The following is a 25094-nucleotide window of genomic DNA, read 5'->3' as shown; positions in this document are numbered from 1 at the left end:
GGGAATGATGCTGAAGCTGAAACTCCAGTACTTTGGCCACCTCATGCGAAGAGCTGACTCATTGGAAAAGACTCTGATGCTGGGAGGGATTGGGGGCAGGAGGAGAAGGGGACGACAAAGGATGAGATGGCTGGATGGCATCACGGACTAAATGGATGTGAGTCTGAGTGAACTCTGGGAGTTGGTGATGGACAGGGAAGCCTGGCGTGCTGAGTTTCATGGGGTCACAAAGAGTCAGACATGACTGAGCAACTGAACTGAACTGATCCATGTAAGGCATGAAGCAAAAGGGGAAGGGCAGTGGTTTTCTTCATGCTGATGCCAGAATAGTGATAGCAGTAGTGGCTAAAGGGGATGACTAGCAAGAGAAATTACTCACCGTTGGAATTGTTGGTCATGAAAAAAGAGGTGCTATGTTATCAGTGGCTAACACCAGCGAATATCAGTCATCTGAAATACTTGGGCAGACGTGTATCTGAGATACTTGTGCAGGTATGTATCAGAAATACTTGGATGGGTGTCCTGGAAAAAATTAACTTCTTACTTTGGACAAATGAAACAGGGTCCAGAACACCTGGCTTGTTGAATTGTAGTACCATGATTATAGGTATGAACACTAGAGTTATATTTCCTGGTTCAAATCCTAATTCCACCTCTTAATAGTTGTATGATACTGTCTAGCTTCTTTATGCTTCAGTTTCCTCATCAGTGAAATAAGTATAAAGCATATCTACTACACAGGGCTGTTATGAGACCTAAATTAATATTTGTCTATCTGAAAATAGTTTAAATGGTACCCATCATATTGTATGCATTTTGGTAATCTCTTGGCATAAGTTCCATTTTTGCCTGCCTTCATTCACTTTTGAATTGTAGGAGCCTGCAAACTGCATTTCCCTTTTTAGTTGGGTACAGAATGTTGGAAAGCAAGAGGAAGAGAGAGGCTGTCTTTCTTTGCTTCTGGAGATCCCTTCAGCTGTAGTGGCAGTAGGGCCACACAGGCTCTGCAGTGGGAATGTGGCTCCCAGGTTCCCACTCAGCTGCAATGACAATGGGGACATAGCCTCTGTCAGAGTAATGGCGTGGCAAGGCTTCAGCCCAGGAATGCTACCAGCTCTGTATCAATGGATAGAGCACTGAACTCTTTATTGCATGACCAGCTTTTCCAATAATTTTGCAACTAATTCTGTGCATTAAATCCCTTTACACTCAAAATATCTACAGTGGTTTTTGTGTTTCTGACTAATGGACATAGTCACTACTGTGTCCATTATTACATTATATATATTATATTATTTCCATTATTAATGTCAATTATACTATTGATGTTAGTATTAATATCCTCTGAAGTATTATCTATGAACCAAAATTCTAAAAATATAACCTTCTTACCCAATTTTTCCAATCTATCACTCTAGTCATTTTTTCTACAGATTTCATCCTTGAGACAGAAGCATATAGAGTGGATGATCAATCGTTAGATGAACTGGTTTATCATTTAAATATACCACTATAGGTGTATATCTCTCACTGATCAATGACCTCGTAGGTAGGGAGATTTATTTCTTAGACACCAGTCTAAGAAAGATCATATTATTTTGGAGAATGGACTATGAACAATTAAAAAAATGTATGATCAATGACAGGAGAGTTCTTATGTCCTATATAAGGCATACTGTGTGATTAACCTTTAATACCTTATCTTTCTCCAGCTCTTTATTGATTACCCATGACTTATAACAGTTTGAAGGAGAAAACATATACCATTAAGTAACTTCGTTTCACAGCTGAAGCTAATGTAGTAAGGGAAAATGCCTTGGTAAGAGAAACTATGATCAATGGATTTAACATCCAGAATTATAAATTTATAGAAGAATTTTTGAACATGAGAGCTTAAAACTGGGGAATAATTTGGAAAATATTCTGTAAAAGACAGAACTGATATAAAGGGAAAGTACCTCAACAATTAACTTGAAATGTTCAAAGAGATCAATCTGGCCGACGTTTTTCCTTTATTTTAATTCTTCCTTTTTTTTAAGAGTTGAGTTCTGTTTTAAAACAGCCATACTTATCTTTTCTAGTTGTCTTTCTCTGTTAGTCTCTGGAGAAGACTATTGTTGAACTGTCATCTCTTTACTCTGGTTTTTGCTGGCAAGCAAGAGACTCCTCAGTACACAGTTACACAATACAGCTGGTCATGAACCATGTCAGTTGGAAAATGTCTTTACTTTAAATGAAGTTTTTCCAACAGTTTATTTCAGCAAACAGCTTGCTTGGCTATGTTGACCTCTTTATTAATAACCTGGAGTTTGTAACTATACAACGTGTGATGAAAAGTAAATAAGATTGATATCCAGGTATGAAATGTAAGCCAGCATCATTATTATACCACTTGAGACATTTGATTAGTCTATGCGTGAGACTTTCTGCAAGCTGGAAAAACAAAATGCAAGGAACTTCTGGGATATAATTCGAAGAATAATTGATTAGAAGACAGTATGTATGCTGTTCCAAATCGCTTCAGTCATGTCTGACTCTTTGCGACCCCGTGGACTATAGCCTGCCAGCTTCCTCTGTCCATAGGATTCTCCAGGCTGGAATACTGGAGTGGGTTGTCATGTCCTCCTCCAGGGGATCTTCCTGACCCAGGGACTGGGCCAGTATCTCTTACATCCCCTGCACTGGCAGGCACTGGGGAAACCCAGAAGACAGTATGGCAAAAGAAAAATAACGCTGTCTTTGTAATCAGACCATTTGAGCTCAGTCCCTGACTCTTTCACTCTAAGAATGAATTCATATCTTGTTTATCTGCTTCTCTTTTCCCCTCTATCCCCCTCCTTCTCATACACACATACCACACAGGCCACATCTACAGCTTATATCTTAAGTTAGGTGACTATGATCCACAGGCCAAATTCAGCCTGTCACCTGCTTTTGTAAATATAGCTTTATTAGAAAATAGTCACATCCATTTGTTTACATACGACCTAAGGCTGTTTTTTTTTTCTCATCAAAGTCAGTTTTCACAACAAAGTCATTGTGAGAGATGATAGGTTGCAAAGGCTAAAATATTTACTATCTGGTCCTTTACAGAACATATTTGCTTATCTCTGGCTTAAATAATAGTAGAAGCTCAAGAAATTTTAGTCTCATTTCTTTAGTTAGAAAAATAATACAACAGAACATCTAGTGCCCAGATCTTGGTTTCTAATAAAAGGATCCAGAGCTCCTTGGAGAAATGTCTGATTCTACGGGCTGAGGCAGGAAATACATAGCATGAGCCTGGAGCATCTTGTAGTGCCAGAAATTAAAGAAATGCAAAAAATAAAAAAGACACAAAAGCAGGAGTGTGTCAACAGGACACAGGAGACATGAGACAATTCCCAAAGCTAACAATTTGAGTAAACAAATAAATAAATAGATTTTATCCAATTATAGCTCAAAGTCTAAAATAAATCTCCATGAATCCATACTGATATCAATAAGTGATTCAATAAATAAATAATGGGGGTGACAGAAAAATCTACAGTATGGAAAACTTCCAAATACTTTATGTAGATACTCTGCTCTTGAGAAGCAAAACATAACTGTCCACTTCTCTAAGTGGGCTGTGCATGGTGACTTCCTTCAAAGAGTTACAGTAGAGAACAGGGAAAGAACAAAGAGTAACATTACAGTAGAGAAGCTTGAAGAACACTATTTCAGCCAGATGATCAAGGTCAGCATCATGAATAATAAGTCAGATTGATGTGAATGTATTCTTGATATGATATAATGAGAATGATACTTTGCCTCTCTGGTCTTTCTCCACAAAATATATAACCCAGGTCTAATCATAAGAAAAACATCAGACAAATCCCCATAGAGGGATATTTTGCAAAATATCTGACTAATATGCCTCAAAACTGTCAAGGTAATCAAAAACAAGGAAAATCTGAGAAAGTGTCACAGCCCAGAGTAAGCTAAGAAGATATAACTACTAAATGCATTATATTTTTCTGGATGGAATTCTGGAACAGAAAAAAGAATATTGATGCGTTTGAACTGTTGTGTTGGAGAAGACTCTTGAGAGTCCCTTGGACTGCAAGGAGGTCCGACCAGTCCATCCTAAAGGAGATCAGTCCTGGGTGTTCATTGCATTAGGGGAAGCACACTGATTGAACCCACCCACCCTGGCCAGGCACCACAGTAACCATCTGCATGAGTTGTTTTATGACAGGAGATCCTGATAAGGAATATGGAACTAATAAGCCACCACCAACCGGAAGAGTTTGAGAAAGGTCTAAAGGAGACACCACATGTCCGCCCACTTCCCAGAATCCCTCTTGCTATCATCCATCTTGGCTGAGCAATGTGAGCGCCACCAGGAAAGACTCTGAATTAGAATGATTGGCCAAAGACCACTCGGAAACTAATCCCATCACCATAAAACCCAAGACTGCGAGCTACGTGCAGAGCAGTTCTCCTGGGTTCCCTTACCCTACTGCTCTCCACCCCGGTGCCCTTTCCCAATAAAGTCTCTTGCTTTGTCAGCACATGTGTCTCCTCGGACAATTCATTTCTGAGTGTTAGACAAGAGCCCAGTTTCGGGCCCTGGAAGGGGTCCACCTTCCTGCAACAACTGGAAGGACTGATGCTGAAGCTGAAACTCCAGTACTTTGGCCACCTCATGCGAAGAGTTGACTCATTGGAAAAGACTCTGGTGCTGAGAGGGATTGGGGGCAGGAGGAGAAGGAGACGACAGAGGATGAGATGGCCGAATGGCATTACCAACTCGATGGACATGAGTTTGGGTAAACTCCAGGAGTTGGTGATGGACAGGGAGGCCTGGCATGCTGCAATTCATAGGGTCACAAAGAGTCGGATACAACTGAGCAACTGAACTGAACTGAACTGAAAGAAATCTTTAGCTATAGACTTTAGTTAATGATAATGTTTTGATTTTATTCCCACATTAATTGTAACAAGTGTTTAATACTAATATAAGCTATTAGCAATAGTGGAAACTAGGTTTGGGGTATACATGAACTCTGCTCTATTTTGTAATTTTTCTGTAAATCTAAAACTATTGTAAAATAAAATGTTTTAATATTTGGCAGAATGCTTGAAAAGTTATATTTCGATGACCATAAATTATACATTTTGATACAGAGATTATTTCAGCATATAAATCCAACAAAGTAGAATAAAATGAAGACAGAATTTCAAATATGTTTTTTCTTTCACAGTCATATACCATACTAACATGTTTTACATGAAAAATGTGTGCCTTTTTAATACGTAACTAATGGTCTTCAATCCTAAAACTCCTAGAGAAATAAGAAATTCTTTTTCAAGTAGAAAAGATAAAAATAACAGGAAATAGCAGTCATATGTTGAAATATAATAAAGTCAATGAAAGTTTCCATATAATAGCAGTATAAAAAGGAGAGGACACAGCTAAAGGGTAAAACCTACCAGGGGCACATTTAATCCAAGTATTGTATTTTGGAAACTACCCCAAAGCAGTAAGAGAGTTAGCATAACATCTGGGAAATCAGAGTGAGTGCTACAATAGAATCGCAGTTCATTTGTATATTTCGGGAGGGGGGTGGCGGGTGGAATCAGCATAATAAGAAAGAAAACAAGTTTTTCCACATTTAAAGGAAAAAAATAGTCTACATCATGAACATATTCCCCAAATAAATATCTCCTAGGTAGAAAATATACAGCTTCTAATGTGCTGTTTGAAATGCAAGGGCAATTCTAAATCAAGAATACATCTAAAATTGACACACAATTCATTGAAGAGATTGCTAAATTTGAATACTTTAAAAAACTTAAGCAAAGAAATCCAAAGCTGTCATCTGAAGCATTTTAAATGTGACAACATGCTTAGTTACAAAATGATGGTTCAAAGCCAAATTAAGTGATACTGGCAATCTTACTGAAAGAGTAACTGATACTTCACAAGGGCTATGTCACATCAAGTTGGAATAAGGTATCACGGATATCCTGGGCTCCTGATGCTAGAAGCAAAGTGATGACCCTGAGTTAACCCTCAGCAAATATCTTTTTCAATCTTGTTGTTCAATCGATCAGCCTCACCAATTCTTTGTGACCCCATAGACTGCAGCACACCAGGCTTTCCTGTCCTTCTCCATCTCCCGGAGTTTGCTCAAACTCATGTCCATTGAGTCGGTGAGGCCATCCAACCATCTCATCTTCTGTTGTCCCCTTCTCCTCCTACCTTCAATCTTTCCCAGCATCAGGGTCTTTTCTAATGAGTTGGCTCTTTGCATCAAGTGGCCAAAGTACTGGAGCTTCAGCTTCAACATCAGTGCTTCCAGTGAATAATCAGGACTGATCTCCTTTAGGATGGACTGGTTGGATCTCCTTGCAGTCCAAGGACTCTCAAGAGCCTGCTCCAACACTACAGTTCAAAAGCATCAATTCGTTGGCACTCAGCCTTCTTTAAGGTCCAACTCTCTTTTCAGTCTACCTGAAGACAAGCAATGTAATCATTTAGAAGATCTATGATAGTCTTTTCAAAAGACATATTATTAGGAATGTAGTTAACCACAATGAGTGATTTCAAGGGTTTCCTCTGACATAACAGGAAAAAAAAAATTAGACCCACCCTGCCATTGTGTAGAAAATAGATCTTTTAAATGGATAGTCCTCAAACAAATCAAGCAACTTAACTGTATCTATTTTGTGATGCTAGATCAGAGAATATCTGTTAAATAGAAAATATTTATTAGTTTATTGGTATTCTTTGCTAATAGTTAAGCATAGAAAATCTATACAATGTGCTATTATGAACTTAATTATCAAAATAATTTTCAAAATCTGATTTTACTGATTAACTCCAAATTGAATATATAAATTCTACATATGCTTGTTTTGTTCACATGTGGCTTGATGTCCACAGTTTGAACATTTTTTTTAAGCAACTAATATTTCTTTCAATGAAGAGTAAAGCATTAAAGGTGAAACAGATAGATTGATTCCTTTGGTTGCTTGATAGTTATGTTGTTTAACTTCTTGGCTTAAAGGAATTAATTTTGCTTATTCCATTATAGCCTTAAAATAGATCACTTATTAACATTCATTTATTTAGCAAATGTTTATTGATGGCAAAATTTGCATTAGCTATTGTGCTAAAACTCAGAGGATGCAACTATAAACAAAATCAGAAAGAGTTTGGACCATGGATAAACTTTGAAGGTCATGGTAAAAATGTTTGTTTTTAAGAGGACAGGGAAAGTGTTTAAGAGTTTTACCCAAAGTTACATAACTATTTTTGTATCTAAAAAATGTCATGCAGTCTATGTGTGGATAAACAGTGAGACGAGGCTGGGCTTGATGCAGGTAGATTGCTCAAAGGGTTATTACAGCACTTAGAAGTCAGTATTTTAGAAGAGGAGGCATGATGTTTCTACTGGAACTGCTAAAAATGGATAGATTTGAGAGCCATTTAGGAAATAATATACACTGGACTTGCTGATGGGTTGAATATGGCAGCGGGAGATAAAAGAGACTTCTGGTTAGTACAGCCTCATGGGTATCGAAGACAGCCTATAAAAGAAGATTTTTAAAATGTGGGGAAATGTGATGTGTAATTAATGATTCAATTTTAGGATGTTCATTTTAAGATACCACTGAAACATACAAGAAGGGATGGCCCAAGGAGCACTTCCAGAATGACAGAGTGAAGATCTCCAAAAATCTGCTCCCTATAAAAAACAATGAGAATATTAGCAATTATTCTCAAAGTCAACTTTTTAAAGACTCCTGAAATTACCTAAAGGCTTGCAACAATTACAGAAGCTATTATGCAATAAAAATGACTAGATCTCAGTAAGAAGAATAAGCACTGTGGCATTTTACACCTTGTCTGACTTCCATGACCCCCTTTACAGCTCTGTTGTAGAACTGAAAACTTGCAGACTCATAACTAGACAGCTGGAACAACCAGAAGTCTAGCAGCCACTGAAGGGACAGATTTACCTAAATCTGGATTTTGATAGAAAATTTAGGAAAATCTGGCTTGGATTTTCCTAAAATCTCATCTCCAGAGAAATGTTATTTGACCTTTCCAGCAGCTCCTAGGCAAAATTTCATTCTTAGAACTTGCCTTTATTTGATTTAACCCAGAACTCTCTCTGTGTGACTCTTACCTCCAGGATATTTGTAGAAAATATTTAATAGTAATTGTTTGATATTATAGCTAGCTGAGGCAGTGATACCATCTGGAGCTAACAAGAGGTTGACCAGAAATCTCAAAAAAGAAAAGGGGAATGAGATATTCATTGAGGGATTTGAAAGAGTCCAAAAATTCCTGAAAATCTAGGCGCTGTTCATATGCAGGACTGTGCATATCCCCAGGAATGACCTTGGAATGCCCTAATATTGCACCTTTGGCTGATACTGATGCTCTGCCTAGCTACGAGGTAAAGACTAAGCCATCCCTGGTAGCTCAGTGCTAAAGAGTCTGCCTGCCTGTGCAGGAGACATGGTTCAGTCCCTGGTCTGTGAAGATCCCACACGCTGCAGAGCAACTAAGCCTGTGCTCCACAAGTACTGAGCCTGTGCTCCAGAACCCAGGAGCCACAACTACTGAGCCCATGCACCACAACTGCTGAAAGCCAGGTGCTCTAGAGCCTGGGCTCAGCAGCAAGAGAAGCCACCGCAGTGAGAAGCCATAGGTGGCAATGAAGAGCAGCCCCCGTCTGCTGCAGCTAGAAAAAGCCCACAAGCAGCAATATGTATATAAATAATTTATGTATTAAAATATATTATATTTTATTAAAAAATATAAGAATAGTGCTTGTCAGTAAAAAGGAATTAAGTACTTGTGCTATAACATGGATGAACCTTGAAACATCATGTTAAGTGAATAAAACCAAACATAAAAATGCATATATTGTGTGATTCCATTTATATTATGTGTCCAGATTAGTATATCTAGAGAGGTAAAAGTTTAGTGGTTGCTAGGGGCTAGAAAGGTGGGAATGGGGAGTGCTGATGAACATACTCTAAAGTTATAGAGTGAAAGTGAAAGCACTCATCACCCAGTCGTGTCCGACTCTTTGTGACCCCCGGGACTGTAGCCCCCCAGGCTCCTCTGTCCATAGAATTCTCCAGGCAAGAATACTAGAGTGGGTTGCCATTCTCTTCTCCTGGGGATCTTCCTGACCTAGGGATCGAACCCAAGTCTCTCACATTGCAGGCAGATTCTTTACCATCTCAGCCACCAGGGAAGCCCAAAGTTATACAGCAGTGATGGCTGTACAATTTTATGAATGTGCATAATTGAATACTTTAAATGGGTAAATTTTAAGGCATATGAATTATATCTCAATAAAACTATTATTAAAAAATTCACATTGAGGAAATAAAAAAAATATACAAAAAAAGGATGAAATGATAAACTTGAATGTTTGGCATTTATAGGACAGATAATTTGACTGCAACTTAAAAAGTTTTCTGTTAACTATTTTTGATATGTTGATACATAAAATTTCATAATTGTCTTAGTTCATTCAGACTGGTAATAGAATATCAGAGACTGGATGACATATATAGAAATGTATTTCTCACAGTCCTGGAGTCTGGGAAGCCCAAGATCAAGGTGCTAGCAGATTCTATCTGTGGTGAGGGCCCTCTTCTTTGTTCTCAGATTGCCGTGTTCTCTCTGTGTCCTCACATGGTGGAGGGAAAGAGGGAGCTCTCTAGGATTTCCTTTATAATGGTGTGGCTCTCATTCACGAGGGCTCCATCCTCGTGACCTAATCCACTTCCCAAAGGCCCCACATCCAAATGCCATCATATTGGGGGTTAAGATTTAAACACATGAATTGAATTCATTCAGTGCATTCATAGCAATAACGAAGTTACAGAGTACGATGTTTGAAAGAATATGACAGTAAAGATTTCAAATAAAATTGATCTAAATGCAAAAAAAAAAATAAGGTAGGAGAGATATGAATAAGGGATTCTGTGAGGAAATAGTTTCAGAGAACATCTTGGAGATATTACATCTATGTCCCTGCTTTATACTGATTTAAAGCTATCACATTAGAGAACATAAACATGACAAAAGTTACTTTGAACCCAGGCAAGAAATATTATTAAGATAGAAGGAGCCAGCTAAGAAAATTAAAGCATCTGGTCCTTTGCTAAACTTTTCAAAGCAATTTGGGTAACAGAACAAAGCATAAAGACAGAGTAAAAATGAAAGGATGTCATTCACAGTAGTTGAAATAGCTGAATGGAAAATGCAAATAATTTTTAAGGCATTGGTTCTGCACTTTGAGAACACTTGAAGGTTTTGCAACAGAAGCTAGAAGATGGATACCATTTAAATGAGTAAAGAGATCAAAATGTAAAGGAAACAAGATTTTCCTCCATGTATGTGGTGCATTCAAACTGCTAGGCAATTCTTAGGACCAATTATAGACATCTTTGATGGTGGTGGTGGTGTTTGTTCAGTCGCTAAGTAATGTCCACCTCTTGCGACTCCATGGACTGCAGCCCAGGCTCCTCTGTCCATGGGATTTCCCAGGCAAGAATATTGGAGTGACTGTCCTTTCCTCTCCAGAGGATCTTCCCAACCCAGGGATCAAATTCAGGTCTCCTGCATTGCAGGTGGATTCTTTGCCAACCAGGGAAGCCCAGGTACATCTGTAACAAAAGCTAAGAAAAACATTTTTAAGAGTATTAGTTTTCCACAAGTAATACACTGTAGCATCAGATAAATCAATCTCCTCACTGATTTACATTGTCTTATATAATTACAGGGTCTCTATCTGCTTTGTCCACATTTAGAGTCGTATTTAAAAAAAGTGTTGATGTCAATTCAGATCCTCTTGGCCAGGCAACCTGCTGGCATTTAAACAATTGCCAACCTTGAATATTAATATCAGAACTATCAACATGAAACAGACTGGAATGGCAATAGATAAATTAGTTTTTGAATAGTGGTGAAAAGTTGAGATGGTCCATAGCCAGTCTTTAAATGTCATTTTTGGAGGGGGGGCAGGTAATGCAGAATGAGAAAAGGTGAGCTTTGAAATTAGGCTCATGATAAAGGCTGGTTATCTTCCTTAGCTTCTCTGGGTATTGATTTTATTATCTGTAAATAAAGAATAATAGTATCTTCTGCCTAGAGATTCAGCAAAGATTAAATGAAAAATAGTTAGTATTTGTGTCTCCCTGCCACATAATGGGCCCTCAGTCACTATCACTATCATTATATCTGTTATTTTGGAACCTTACTTTATAACTAAAAAACATCAGTTAAAAAAGCAACACTTTGTGATGTTATAAGATGTCCAGATATTTATAAAAAATCATGATCAGCGTTGGCCAACAGTGTCATATCCTAAAAACTTGGCTCCTACCTGCATGAGAAAAAGTGAGGAAAAAATAATATGTCTACTCAAATATGCCAGAGGTACAGTGTTCATGAAACAGTGTTTTCCTCATTTCCCCCTTCAAAAAAAAAAAAAGAAAAGAAATAGTCACCCCAAATGAGATCATATAACAACTGGTAGAATGAGAAAAATGTCAAACTCTTTTGGACCTTCTCTTCTTCATAGATGAAAAGCAGAACAGAGAAAAAAATATTTATTTTTCAAATGACTACACTTGCCACTCAAATACAAATAGTGCCTATATCAGAATACTCACAAGTATTTCATAATTATGCAGGATGTATTCCAGTCTTGCTATCCGACAAAAGAAAGTTACCTACAGCTTTGCTTTGATGACATATATTATGGCAAATTTTCTCTAATATAATCTTCATTCTGTCTTCCCAGCTCAAAGGCGCCATGAGGTCAGTGTACCTTCTTCAGCTATCAGTATCCTAAGTGCACCGTGTCATCCCTGGTGTGCTGCCATACTGACTTAATACCAGTGAATGAATGAAATATTCAGACTAGGTGTGCAAGGAACACATCGGCTACCATGTTTCAGGAGGAAAAGATACAGGTTGTCCTTATACACATGCAGAGGCAGGCACTCCTCGGGCAAAAGCTCAATAGAGGGGATACGACAAAGAGGTAGAAGTCTGGGCTTCCCAGGTGGTGCTAGTGGTAAAGAATCTGCCTGCAAGTGCAGAAGACTCAAGAGATGAGGGCTCAATCCCCAGGTTGGGAAGATCTCCTGAAGGAGGACATGGCAACCCACTTCAATATTGTTGCCTGGAGAATCTTCTGGACAGAGCAGCCTGGAGGGTCACAGCCATAGCGTTGCCAAGAGTCTGACACGACCGAAGCTTAAGAAACTACAGTTACAGAGGGTGTGTGTGTGTGTGTGTGTGTGTGCATGTGCATGTGTGTTAGGTAGGGAGGTGCAGAGTAGATAATGGAACCACAGACTTTAAAGGCAGAACACCTAGAGAAAACATTTTTTGGAATTCTAGCTGGGGCTACATATGTGATTGAAACTTGGCCACGTGTAATGGTAGAGGAGACTCTTTGGTCAAGTAGCCAAAAAATATATACATGCAGGAGTGAACTGGTGCATTTTAGTGCAGGAGATTATATTAATAGGACTACAACTTTTGAGTGGGATTTAGAACCTAATCCTAATTTAATTTGCATTTAATGCCTAAGCACATGAGACTGATTCCTGTTCAGTGAGGCTTCAATAGGTACTGCCAGTCTGGAAAGACAGGTGCAAGCTGTCAAGGTCATCGCCCTATCTTTTTCAAAAATGGTATGCATGTCCAACTGCTCACATGCAAAATTTTGGTGAAAATCCAGTGAGCGTTGCCTACTGTGTCCCAGTGACACTTTATCTAGTTACCTCCTCCTAAGACACATGTATTTACATTCATTAAGTTTACAGAGGCTGATTTATTAAAACAGAATGGAGTAAATCCTTCAGGCAAACAAAAACATTTTATAATTCTCATCCATCATTTGTTCTCTATTAGGAATTTTATAGTTGTCATAAAGTCAGGAAGAATAGCAAACACGCTTACTGCATGCCAGACTATTTCAAACAGTTTACACAGTTTATCTCACTTGACCTTCATAATAATCTATTAGGTTCATCACAACCTATTAGGTAATCCAGTTTTGCAGATGTGGAAACAGAGCAAGACATACTGTCATTTAGCCAAGGTCACACAGGTTCTAATCACTGGACCTAGGATTCACACAGCAGGCTGGTATCAAAGCAGAGACTCTTAATCTTGAAGCCATCCTCTCACAGAGCACTGAGTCATTCACTCCTGAGGGTTTCAACTTTGTTTTGACTTAAGTTTAGCACAGTACTCCTAAAATTTTAATGCATTTAAGAACTACTGTATCAGGGTGAAAGTGAGTGTTAGTCTCTGAGTCTGACCCCATGGACTATAACCTGCCAGGCTCCTCTGTCCATGGAATTATATAGGCAAGAATACTGGAGTGGGTAGCCATTTCCTTCTCAAAGGATCTTCCTGACCCAGCAATGAGCCCGGGTCTTCTGCATTGCAGGCAGATTCTTTACTGTTCTGAGTCACCAGGGAAGCCCACTATATAAGGATATAGACCCCAAATCAAGTTTTATAGATGATAGAAAGGATTTTTCAAGGGCATTTTTTGCCTTAGTAGCTGACTTTAGAACTTAACCCTAGAAAGAAGCAATCTCACTGTAATTTGCAAGATCACTGCCAGCCTGTGAAGAAAATGAAACATAAGTGGAAGTCAGTACTCCCTAATAGGGTGCTGGGATATGCCAATTACAGATAATTTATCTATTCATTGGGGCTCAGAAGTTTTTAGGTAACACTAGTCTACTTGCCTGGAAAATCCCACTGACAGAGGAGCCTGGTAGGCTGCAGTCCATGGGGTCGCTAAGAGTCAGACACAACTGAGCGACTTCACTTTCACTTTTCACTTTCATGCATTGGAGAAGGAAAAGGCAACCCACTCCAGTGTTCTTGCCTGGAGAATCCCAGGGACGGGGGAGCCTGGTGGGCTGCCGTCTATGGGGTTGCACAGAGTCAGACACAATTGAAGCGACTTAGCAGCAGCACCAGCAGCAGCAGCAGTCTACTTGCTGTATTGCAGTTAGTTTATATTTAAGAAATAAAATAAATACTTAGAAATAGTTTTTATTAGCAGTGTTGCCTTTTCAGACAAGTTTTGTCTGAAACTCTTCATTTGTTTGTTCATTCATTTGTCCCTTTCCTCTTTTCCTTCCTTTATATATTTATTATTCATTCACTACTATATGTTAGGTGTGCAGACAAATTAAAACAAAAGAGAATGAAACTCAAACATGTTCTTTTCCATGTTCAACGTATGTCCTTTAAAAGAATAAGGAGCTTTCATATTTTTCAGTATTGGCTTAACTCTGAGAAACATGCCCGGTGTTCATTAATGGAACTGGATCGTTTGCCTAAAACCACAGAAAAATTTTAAATGCATAGGATTATGCTTTCATATTAATATTTTAGAACTCTAATGGGTAAAAACCACAGAAAATTTTTAAATGCATAGAATTATGCTTTCATATTAATATTTTAGAACTCTAATGGGTAAAATTCTGGTATAAGATAAGGATTATAAGAATTTATTTGAATTTGGTAAATGTATTTGTTTGTCATTACAATATTTTCTTTTAATTCTAGGTAGTAGAAATAATGTGTTTAGCCCTAAAAATGTCCATCTGTCATCAAGCTGGGGAAATAAGTTTCAGTTGTCTATATTCTGTTTTTATATTTCTACATTTAAAATTTTCTTAATAAAAATTCCTGGATTTTCGCTCCTAAACTGTTCCAATGATACAAATAAAATCAGACAAGTTCGATGCCCAAATGCTACCATGTACAAACGAAAACTTCTAGGACATGAATAACATTAGAATATTATTAAATAAACTTTGTAGGAGATGGAGATCTAGACCAATAAGATGAAGAAGTTCAACCTACATCTCATTCTGGAGAAAACACAATTACAGTTCTTCAGTGCCGTAAAGTAATGCTCATCTGAGATCTCATCTAATGGAGGTGTTGCCAAGTTTTAGAAAGACATCCTAACATATTTAATTTGTTTAAATTTTACAATGAGCTTATATGTTGTATATCCAGGAAAACGAATAGATAGACTCATGGATTCTATGAAGTTAAAAGAAAGATGAAAGTCACCAATAAGCCAGTGACACAAATACAACCCTTTTTATGACAGAATACATTCAGGTTTGTAAAAATTAAAAGAAAATTTTCGGTGATTTTAAAAAAATCAAAATAGACCTTTAAACTGTGTGATAAGCAAGATAATGATAAATTTATACACATGTGCATTTAATGCTCAAAGCTAACAAACTTGGTTTGTGTGATTGTTTCACTAAATTACACAATAAAATTTGTGACTTGATGGAAAGTTGTTTTCCAGAGCTCTCTTTGAAAGGTGAAGACACAAAAGAAAGTTTTGTTTATTCCTCTTTAAGAGGATTTTTTGCATTTAATAAGCATGACAACTTAACAGTCCATAAAATGTTTTCTATTTCTTTCTGATATCTTCAGTTCCCTCAGGATTTGTATAAATGCTTTCCAAATTTAGCAATGGAATATCTCAAAAAGTTTTCCAAAGACAATATTCATATTGGTAAAACAACCTGGGTGAAAATAAAAGCAAACACAGAAGTAGAAAATTTGAAGAGTGAGAATAATAAAATAATACTCAAGAAGACAAGAAGCAAAATACAGGCGTTCTTTAATCTACATAAATGTTAACTTTCTTCATTAACAAAGTAGTGAAAGAACACTGGTAACAATTTAAAGTCTCAAATGTGAAGAGAATTGCTACCTGGAGTTGGTGATAATTAGGCAGGAGTATCCTTGACACGTTATTGTACGATAACCCAGATCTAAATCACACTGTGAAGGTGAGAGGTCAGAGAATACGAAGGCCGAGTTCCTGAAGCTGCATATTTGGAGTCAGAGGTTCTTTCCTTACATACAAGAAACTAATAGTCATTGTGAAGGTGGATCCCAAAGGACTAGAAAACTACTAAGAAAGAAAAATGACTTGTCGGATTACAATTAAAATACCTGCAGGCCTAGCAGGGATGGCGTACCACAGTCCCTAGCTTGCCAGAGAGACGTGTAGTAAAATGCCTCTTTCCTCCCAAAATCTATTTTTCAATCAGATTCCTTGGTAATACTTTCCGAGGAACTATATTTCCAACACTGTATTAAAAATGAATAGATGACTGGCATTTTCTTTATTTTTAAAACACCTTGAAAGTCAACTTTATGGACTGTATTTCTTCAATAACCTGAAGGAGTCAAGGGAGGAAAAAATTCAGGCATGGGAAATAAATAATAATGAGTGAAGAAAATACAAGTATAGAGATGAAGGAAAATTGAAGGGCAGAAATATAAATGCTGCAATTTTATCTCCACTTTTTCTCCTGAATGATGTTGAATGCAACAATTAACCTGGCTCTAACCTCCACCCACACCTCCCATTGACTCAGTGGGAGCTCTTCACAGAGCTACAATTATGAGCTGCACATAACACAAAATTGTTAACTTGCCCATTTACCATCTCCCCTATTCCCTAAATATTTTATCTCATCTCCTACTGTAAAAGTTCCACTGACATCAAATACAGATACTTTAAGTCTTAAGAGTTATAACATTTATATATACCTCATATGAAAATAGAAGATTAAAAATTTCACATCTATGCTTAAAACATGTCTTACACACATATGAATCTTAGTTTTCTATGACAACTACTCTGGATAAAAATGCCAGTCACTATTTGGAGAAGGCAATGGCACCCCACTCCAGTACTCTTGCCTGGAAAATCCCATGGACGGAGGAGCCTGGTAGGCTGCAATCCATGGGGTGGCAAAGAGTCAGACACGACTGAGCAACTTCACTTTCACTTTCACTTTTAAAGACCGAGTATAAATGCCATCTCTTTCATGATGCCAACCATGTTCCATGAAATCCTTTGTTCATGTTTTACTGTTCTGGCATTTATCAAGCCTTAACATTTCTTAGGAGAGACAGAGCTGAAGCAAAAACAACACCCGGATGTGGATGTGACTGGTGATAGAAGCAAGGTCTGATGCTGTAAAGAGCAATATTGCATAGGAACCTGGAATGTCAGGTCCATGAATCAAGGAAAATTGGAAGTTGTCAAACAGGAGATGGCAATAGTGAATGTCGACATTTTAGGAATTGGTAAACTAAGACGGACTGGAATGGGTGAATTTAACTCAGATGACCATTATATCTACTACTGTGGGCAAGAATCCCTGAGAAGAAATGGAGTAGCCATGATGGTCAACAAAAGAGTCAAATGCAGTACTTGGATGCAATCTCAAGAATGACAGAATGATCTCTGTTCGTCTACAAGGCAAACCATTCAATACCATGGTAATCAAAGTCTATGCCCCGACCAGTAATGCTGAAGAAGCTAAATGGTTCTATGAAGACCTATAAGACCTTCTAGAACTGACACTCAAAAAAGATATCCTTTTCATTATAAGAGATTGGAATGTAGAAGTAGGAAGTCAAGAAACACCTGGAGTAATAGGAAAATTTGGCCTTGGAGTACAGAGTGAAGCAGGGCAAAGGCTAATAATAGAGTTTTGCCAAGAGAACACACTGGTCATAACAAACACCCTCTTCCAACAACACAAGAGAAGACTCTACACATGGACATCACCATGGTCAATACTGAAATCAGACTGATTATATTCTTTGCAGCCAAAGATGGAGAAGCTCTATACAGTCAGCAAAAACAAGACTGGGACCTGACTGTGGCTCAGATCATGAACTCCTTACTGCCAAATTCAGACTTAAATTGAAGAAAGTAGGGAAAAACCACTAGACCATTCAGGTATGACCTAAATCAAATCCCTTATGATTATAACTTGGAAGTGAAAAACAGATTCAAAGGATTAGATCTGATAGACAGAGTGCCCGAAGAACTATGGACAGAGGTTCATGACACTGTACAGGAGACAGGGATCAAGACCATCCCCAAGAAAAAGAAATGCAAACGAGGAAACTGGCTGTCTGAGGAGAGCTTACAAATAGCTGAGAAAAGAAGAGAAGCAAAGAGCAAAGGTGAAAATTCAAACACCCAATCGAATGCAGAGTTCCAAAGAATAGCAAGGAGAGATAAGAAAGCCTTCCTCAGCAATCAATGCAAAAAAAATAGAGGAAAACAACAGAATGGGAAAGACTAGAGATCTCTTCAAGAAAATGAGAGATACCAAGGGAACATTTCATGCAAAGATGGGCTCGATAAAGGACAGAAATGGTAGGGACCTAACAGAAGCAGAAGATACTGAGAAGAGGTGGCAAGAATATACAGAAGAACTATACAAAAAACATCTTCATGACCCTGAAAACCACGATGGTGTAATCACTCACCTAGAGCCAGACATCCTGGAATGTGAAGTCAAGTGGGCCTTAGAAAGCATCACCACGAACAAAGCTAGTAGAGGTGATGGAATTCCAGGTGAGCTATTTCAAATCCTGAAAGATGATGCTGTGAACGTGCTGCACTCAATATGCCAGCACATTTGGAAAACTCAGCAGTGGCCACAGGGCTGGAAAAGGTCAGTTTTTCATTCCAATCCCAAAGAAAGGCAGTGCCAAAGAATGCTCAAACTACCACACAATTGCACTCATCTCACATGCTAGTAAAGTAATGCTCAAAACTCTCCAAGCCAGGCTTCAACAGTACGTGAACTGTGAACTTCCAGATGTTCAAGCTGGATTTAGAAAAGGCAGAGGAACCAAAGATCAAATTGCCAACATTTGTTGGATCATTGAAAAGGCAGGAGAGTTCTTGAAAAACATCTATTTCTGCTTTATTGAGTATGCCAAAGTCTTTGATTGTGTGGATCACAAAAAACTGTGGGAAATTCTTCAAGAGATAGGAATAGCAGACCACCTGATGTGCCTCCTGAGAAATGTGTATGCAGATCAAGAAGTAACAGTTAGAACTTGACATGGGACAACAGACTGGTTCCAAATCGGGAAAGGAGTATGTCAGTTCATTTCAGTCTCTCAGTCATGTCCGACTCTTTGTGACCCCATGGACTGCAGCACTCCAGGCCTCCCTGTCCATCACCAACTCCTGGAGTTTACTCAAACTCATGTCCATTGAGTCAGTGATGCCATCCAACCATGTCATCCTCTGTTGTCCCCTTCTCCTCCTGCCTTCAATCTTTCCCAGCATCAGGGTCTTTTCAAATGAGCCAGATCTTCACATCAGGTGGCCACAGTACTGGAGTTTCAGCTTCAGCATCAGTCCTTCCAATGAATATTTAGGACTTATTTGCTTTATGATGGATTGGTTGGATCTCCTTGCAGTCCAAGGGACTCTCAAGAGTCTTCCCCAACACCAGAGTTCAAAAGCATCAATTCTTCAGTGTTCAGCTTTCTTTATAGTCCAACTCTCACATCCATACCTGACTATTGGAAAAACTATAGCTTTGACTAGATGGAACTTTGCTGGCAAAGTAATGTCTCTGCTTTTTAACATGCTGTCTAGGTTGGTCACAGCTTTCCTTCCAAGGAGCAAGCGTCTTAATTTCATGGCTTAGTGTTCTGAATGTTGAGCTTTATACCAAGTTTTTCACTCTCCTCTCAAGGCTGCATATTGTCACCCTGTTTATTTGACTTATATGCAGAGTACATCATGTGGAATGCCAGTCTGGATGAAGCACAAGTAGGAATCAAGATTGCCAGGAAAATATCAATAAACTCAGATAAGCAGATGACACCACCCTTATGGCAGAAAGCAAAGATGAACTAAAGAGCCTCTTGATGAAAGTGAAAGAGGAGAGTGAAAAAGTTGGTTTAAAGCTCAACATTCAGAACACTAAGCCATGAAATTAAAAGACGCTCCTTGGAAGGAATGCTGTGATCAACCCAGACAGCATGTTAAAAAGCAGAGACATTACTTTGCCAACAAAGGTCCGTCTAGTCAAAGCTATGATTTTTCCAGTAGTCAGGTATGGATGTGAGAGTTGGACTATAAAGAAAGCTGAGCACCAAAGAATTGAAGCTTCTGAATTGTGGTGTTGGAGAAGACTCTTGAGAGTCCCTTGGACTGCAAGGAGATCCAACCAGTCCATCCTAAAGGAAATCAGTCCTGAATATTCATTGGAAAGACTAATGCTGAAGGTGAAACTCCAATATTTTGGCCACCTCATGTGAAGAACTGACTCACTGGAAAAGACCCTGATGCTCTGAAGGATTGAAGGCGGGAGGAGTAGGGGACGACAGAGGATGAGATGGTTGGATGGCATCACTGACTCTCAATGAACATGAATTTTAGTAAGCTCCAGGAGTTGATGATGGACAGGGAGGCCTGGTGTGCTGCAGTCCATGGGGTCTGGAAAGAGTCTAACACGACTGTGTGACTGGACTGAACTGATGCAAGTCAATGCTTTGAGCAAGAAGTACAATTTAAAAATCTCTGAAAGAGGAAATTTCTCAGGGATGGTATTTCAGTAAGTGGATCTATCTTGCATAACTGTGGGCTCAGGGAATGGCACAATAAGACTATAGGCAACAGAAAGATTCACCTGCACGAGCAAGGGGATGAGAGTTAATCGAGGACCAGGAAAGGAGGGAAGACAGAGAAGCAGAAAATTAGGCATTTAGTTTATAAAAGCATAATTTGACCTACTGAGAAGTTTAGGAAATTGATCTTTATGCTTCAGTTTGAGCCCCAGAAAGATCATATTAAACCAATTAAATTTGTAATCATTTTTGCTTAGAGCATTGGAGGATAAAAACAAGAGTTTATAACTCTCTCCTGAACATGCTGTCCATGCTGATGTTGCATTTTGCTCTCAAGCTTGCTAATTCCTGGCAGTATGGCCCTCAGCACACCTACAGTAAATTCTGTTACTGCCTCAATCACTGCACAGTGTCACAATCTGGGAAGAACTTGAAGATGCCCTTTTCATCTGTTCCCACTATTTCTAACTAATTCCATAGTACCAGAATGAGAGAAATGAATAAATTGGGCAGGATTAAGAAAAAAACGAAAATCAGGAATTAAGTTGAAAAGAAAAAGCCATCCAAACCATATTTTAAACAAAGCCAAAGTCCGAAACAACTAAGCCTTAACCATCATTAGTGTCCTTTTAAGGGTCAAGGCAATAGAGTTCTCCCCTCCCCATGGTAAGATTCTCTAGCAACAAAGACACTCAGTTATAATAATCATGTCCCTCCTTTTCTTTAGTTCTCAGAGAATCCTGTAGAAGATTCCGGTCCACTTATTTAGCAATCTTTTGATTCAAAATTGCACAGTGTAGCTTTCTCCTCAAAGGTGTGACATTTTATTATCTGCATACAGGAGAGAAAATACCTCCAAGTTTCCTCTAAAAGTGATTGTAAACTGCCTCCAGGAAGCACTCAAAGAATCTGTACCTTCCTTTGATTCTGTATGCCTTTAACACATAGAGATTTATACTACCACTTATTCTTGCTGATATATCATTGTGTAATTAAATCTTTGATTTTCCATTGATGCTTCCATTTTCTTTCCAAATATTTTGTAATTCCTCAAAAATAACCTGAATGTCTCCTATTTCTTCTAACTTCTTCCCAGGTCCAGCATCCTAGTCAATACTCCATCAAATACTGGATAGATATGTTATTTTTAAAAATTTTCTATCAAGTGCAATGTGACTTATTTTCTGATCATTCTAATGTTGCCTGTTCCCTGCTGCATATTTCATCACAATTTTCTATATTATTTTCTTTGTGGACTTTATGGTATGCTGGTAAATATTTAACAACCAGCTTTCCAGAAGAAAGCAAGCAAGCTAAATCCTCCTACCTTGGCCAGCTTAAAGATACCAATGTGATGTCACAAAAGATGATATTGGGGCAAGAGGCACAATAACTGGGTGTCACATAACAGTGTAAACAGGCATGCCACTATTTGTGGTTCTTACCTAAGATTGTCTCATTTATCGTTTGCTGCTAAGCTGCTAAGTGGCTTCAGTCGTGTCCGACTCTGTGTGACCCCATAGATGGCAGCCTACCAGGCTCCTCTGTCCCTGGGATTCTCCAGGCAAGAACACTGGAGTGGGTTGCCATTTCCTTCTCCAATGAATGAAAGTGAAAAGGGAAAGTGAAGTCGCTCAGTCGTGCCAGACTCTCAGCGACCCCATTGACTGCAGCCCGCCAGGCTCCTCAGTCCATGGGATTTTCCAGGCAAGAGTACTGAAGTGGGGTGCCACTTGCGTTTTATCTGTTTCCTTCATAAAAACTAAGCTCCATAAGGAAAGGCATTCCCTGTGTTTACCATTGAACATAGAACAGTGTCTGGTATATAACAGGTGCATCATAAATATTTGCTGGATAAAAGCATAAATATAGACTCAAAATTGAATATATTAAATTTTTTAAATGTAATGATAATAAACATATTTTTAAAAAACCATTAAAATTTGTGGGTTCTAAAAGTTCAGAAATATCTCCTAAGTAGATGTAAGAAAGAGATGAGTACAGTATCACCTTTGAAAATCATTTTATCTTGCCTCTCTGTGTCTATTGTCTTTCCCAAAGGTGGAAATATGAGGATGGAATACATAAAGAAAATGATAAGCTTTGAATTTAAATTTATTATAAAATATCAATCATAACTTCTAACTGTGAAAATAGAAAAATGTTCATTTCAAAATGAAACAAAAACATCATTTTATATTTTATGAGTTAAACAGGCATAAATAAAACATTTTATTACCAGGAAGCCTTTGCACTTATTATATGTGCTACTGCCTATGGCAGAATTAGAGCAAACATTATTATATTCATTATTTGCATAACAGATAATGTAAAATAATGCAAATAAGATCCTCAAGTGAAGATTAATTACTCAGATTTAATATTTCTTTCAGAGTTTTAAAAAATTTCTTTTGAAGGAAATGAAAAATAATTAAAATTGACATTTTATATTTTTATTGCATCTTCAGTTTTCTAACATCCAACACTGAATTAGTCACTCATTCTGATGTTAGTAATTTTTAATCTAGATGCTACAACACAATTTTTTCCTTCTTAGCCTAGATGGTCTTTGTACATTTCATTGTATGATGGGCACAAAGCAATTCATGAAAGGTTCATTACATTTCTGTTAATTACATTATCTGCCACAACCTGACTCTCCATGGGCCTCTCTAGGCTCGTTTCTTATGCTCCAAATTGAACTGCCTGTTCTGCCCAAAAACACACCACTTCCGCTTTTCCATCCCCGGCTTTTCTCTCCTATTTCTCAGAATGCCCCTTTCCCTTACCTCTGTCTTTTGTAATCCTGACATCATTCTAGATTCAATTCAGTCTTTATTCATTCTTTGCACAGCACACAGTCACTAATTAATCTCTTTCTTGTTTGTTTCTTAGTTTGTTGATTGTCTTTCTCCCCTTATAGAATATAAGCCATGTGAGAACAGGGCCTTTTCGTATTCACTACAATACAGCAGTGCCTAGAACAGTGTCTGTGACATAGTAAGTAGAGTATTTATTGAATGAACAGATAATAGTTATCAAACTAGTCTAACATTCAGATATTTTGCCATGATCATATTTGCCACTCAGTTTTTAAAAAGTCTAAGGAAAAATAAATATAATAAGATTCTCAATATTATTAAAAAACACACACACAAACATTTATATTCCAAAGTATAGGTTGGCACTTCATCTCAATCTAGCACTATTTTGACTAAACTGTGAGAATTAAAGAAGATAACGTGATATCTTGAATCAGTCAAAAATAATTTCTAACACCCAAGGCTGAAAGAATTCCAGTTTGAAAGTGCTATTTTCCTCATATGAAACTGTGCTTATTATACTACATTTATAGTCTAACTAAACACATTTTCTTAGTATGCTAATGCTTTATGCAAACCTTCTCTTGATTTTGTCATATAATTCACAAAGATTCAAATAAGTGAAACAGACCTTAATGTAACTTTGAATGAATTTTTTAACAAGAACAGATTTTATATTCATAGTAGATAGTCATTTTAGGCAATGGCACCCCACCCCAGTACTCTTCCTGGAAAATCCCATGGACAGAGGAGCCTGGTGGGCTGCAGTTCATGGGGTCGCCAAGAGTCAGACACGACTGAGCAACTTCACTTTCACTTTTCACTTTCATGCATTGGAGAAGGAAATGGCAAACCACTCCAATGTTCTTGCCTGGAGCATCCCAGGGACTGGGGAGCCTGGTGGGCTGCCGTCTATGGGGTCGCACAGAGTTGGACATGACTGAAGCGACTTAGCAGCAGCAGTCGTTTTAATATTAACGTGTATTTATATAAAATGGAACCAGTTCTTTCCTCATTTGATCTAAATTTCCTCCATGCATTTCTCTCTTTATCTCAAGCATAACATGAAAAGATAAAGGATACACACACACACTCTGAAATAAAAGGCTGAAATCACTAAATCTTGAATAGTGCAAGATGAAGTGTGTTTTTCAGTAGAACAAACGGGGGCTCTTGAATACAGGTGCTACTATTTTTAAGCAAGTTGCTTAGCCTTTCCGAGTTTCAGTTTATTTATCTATAAAATGGGATAATAATACCTAATCCTCTAGGCTGAAAAGATAAGGAAAGAGAAATCCACCTAGCCCCAAGCCTGGCACACAGAAAGTGTTCAGTAAGTATTCCTGAATTAATGAATTTCATTGAAAATAAAGATGCCACAGAAGTATACTGCTACATATAATTTAATGAAAAAGTGCATTGACTGTGTAACCAAATAGCTAAGATAAAAGCATAATCACAGGTATCTTTGATAATTTCCTAATTAACACACAACCAGCAAAGCATATTCAGTATACTTGAATAGATCAAGTATACTGACCTTGATGAAACAGGAGTGATCCAGACAGTTATTCAAGCCACCTAAGTATGGCTTCCCTGGTGGCTCAGATGGTAAAGAATCCCCCTGCAATACAGGAGATCAGGATTTGATTCCTGGGTTGGGAAAATCCCCTGGAGGTGGGCATGGCAATCCACCCCAGCAGTCCTGCCTAGAGAATCCCCATGGACAGAGGAGCCTGACCAGCTACAGTCCATGGGGTTGCAAAGAGTCGGACATGACTGAGTGA

General features: G+C 38.2%; 1 long non-coding RNA gene across 2 annotated transcripts; it reads right to left on the bottom strand.

The window, feature by feature from the left end:
* Nucleotides 1–4923: 4923 nt before the first annotated feature.
* On the bottom strand, nucleotides 4924–10680 carry LOC138437226 (uncharacterized). 2 transcript variants are annotated; one of them, XR_011255833.1, is made up of 3 exons: nucleotides 10495–10680; nucleotides 7655–7718; nucleotides 4924–6481 (listed from the first exon to the last, which is right to left on the bottom strand). It is a non-coding gene; the product is annotated as an uncharacterized lncRNA (long non-coding RNA). The 2 variants fall into 2 exon arrangements; XR_011255832.1 differs by lacking the exon at nucleotides 10495–10680 and having other exon boundaries at nucleotides 5092–6481; nucleotides 7655–8137.
* Nucleotides 10681–25094: the final 14414 nt, after the last annotated feature.

Source organism: Ovis canadensis, chromosome 3 (genome assembly GCF_042477335.2).
Source record: "Ovis canadensis isolate MfBH-ARS-UI-01 breed Bighorn chromosome 3, ARS-UI_OviCan_v2, whole genome shotgun sequence".
In the NCBI taxonomy this organism is placed as follows: domain Eukaryota; kingdom Metazoa; phylum Chordata; class Mammalia; order Artiodactyla; family Bovidae; genus Ovis; species Ovis canadensis.
The sequence above is the reverse complement of the archived record's forward strand: the minus strand, read 5'-3'. Positions and strand labels throughout refer to the sequence as shown.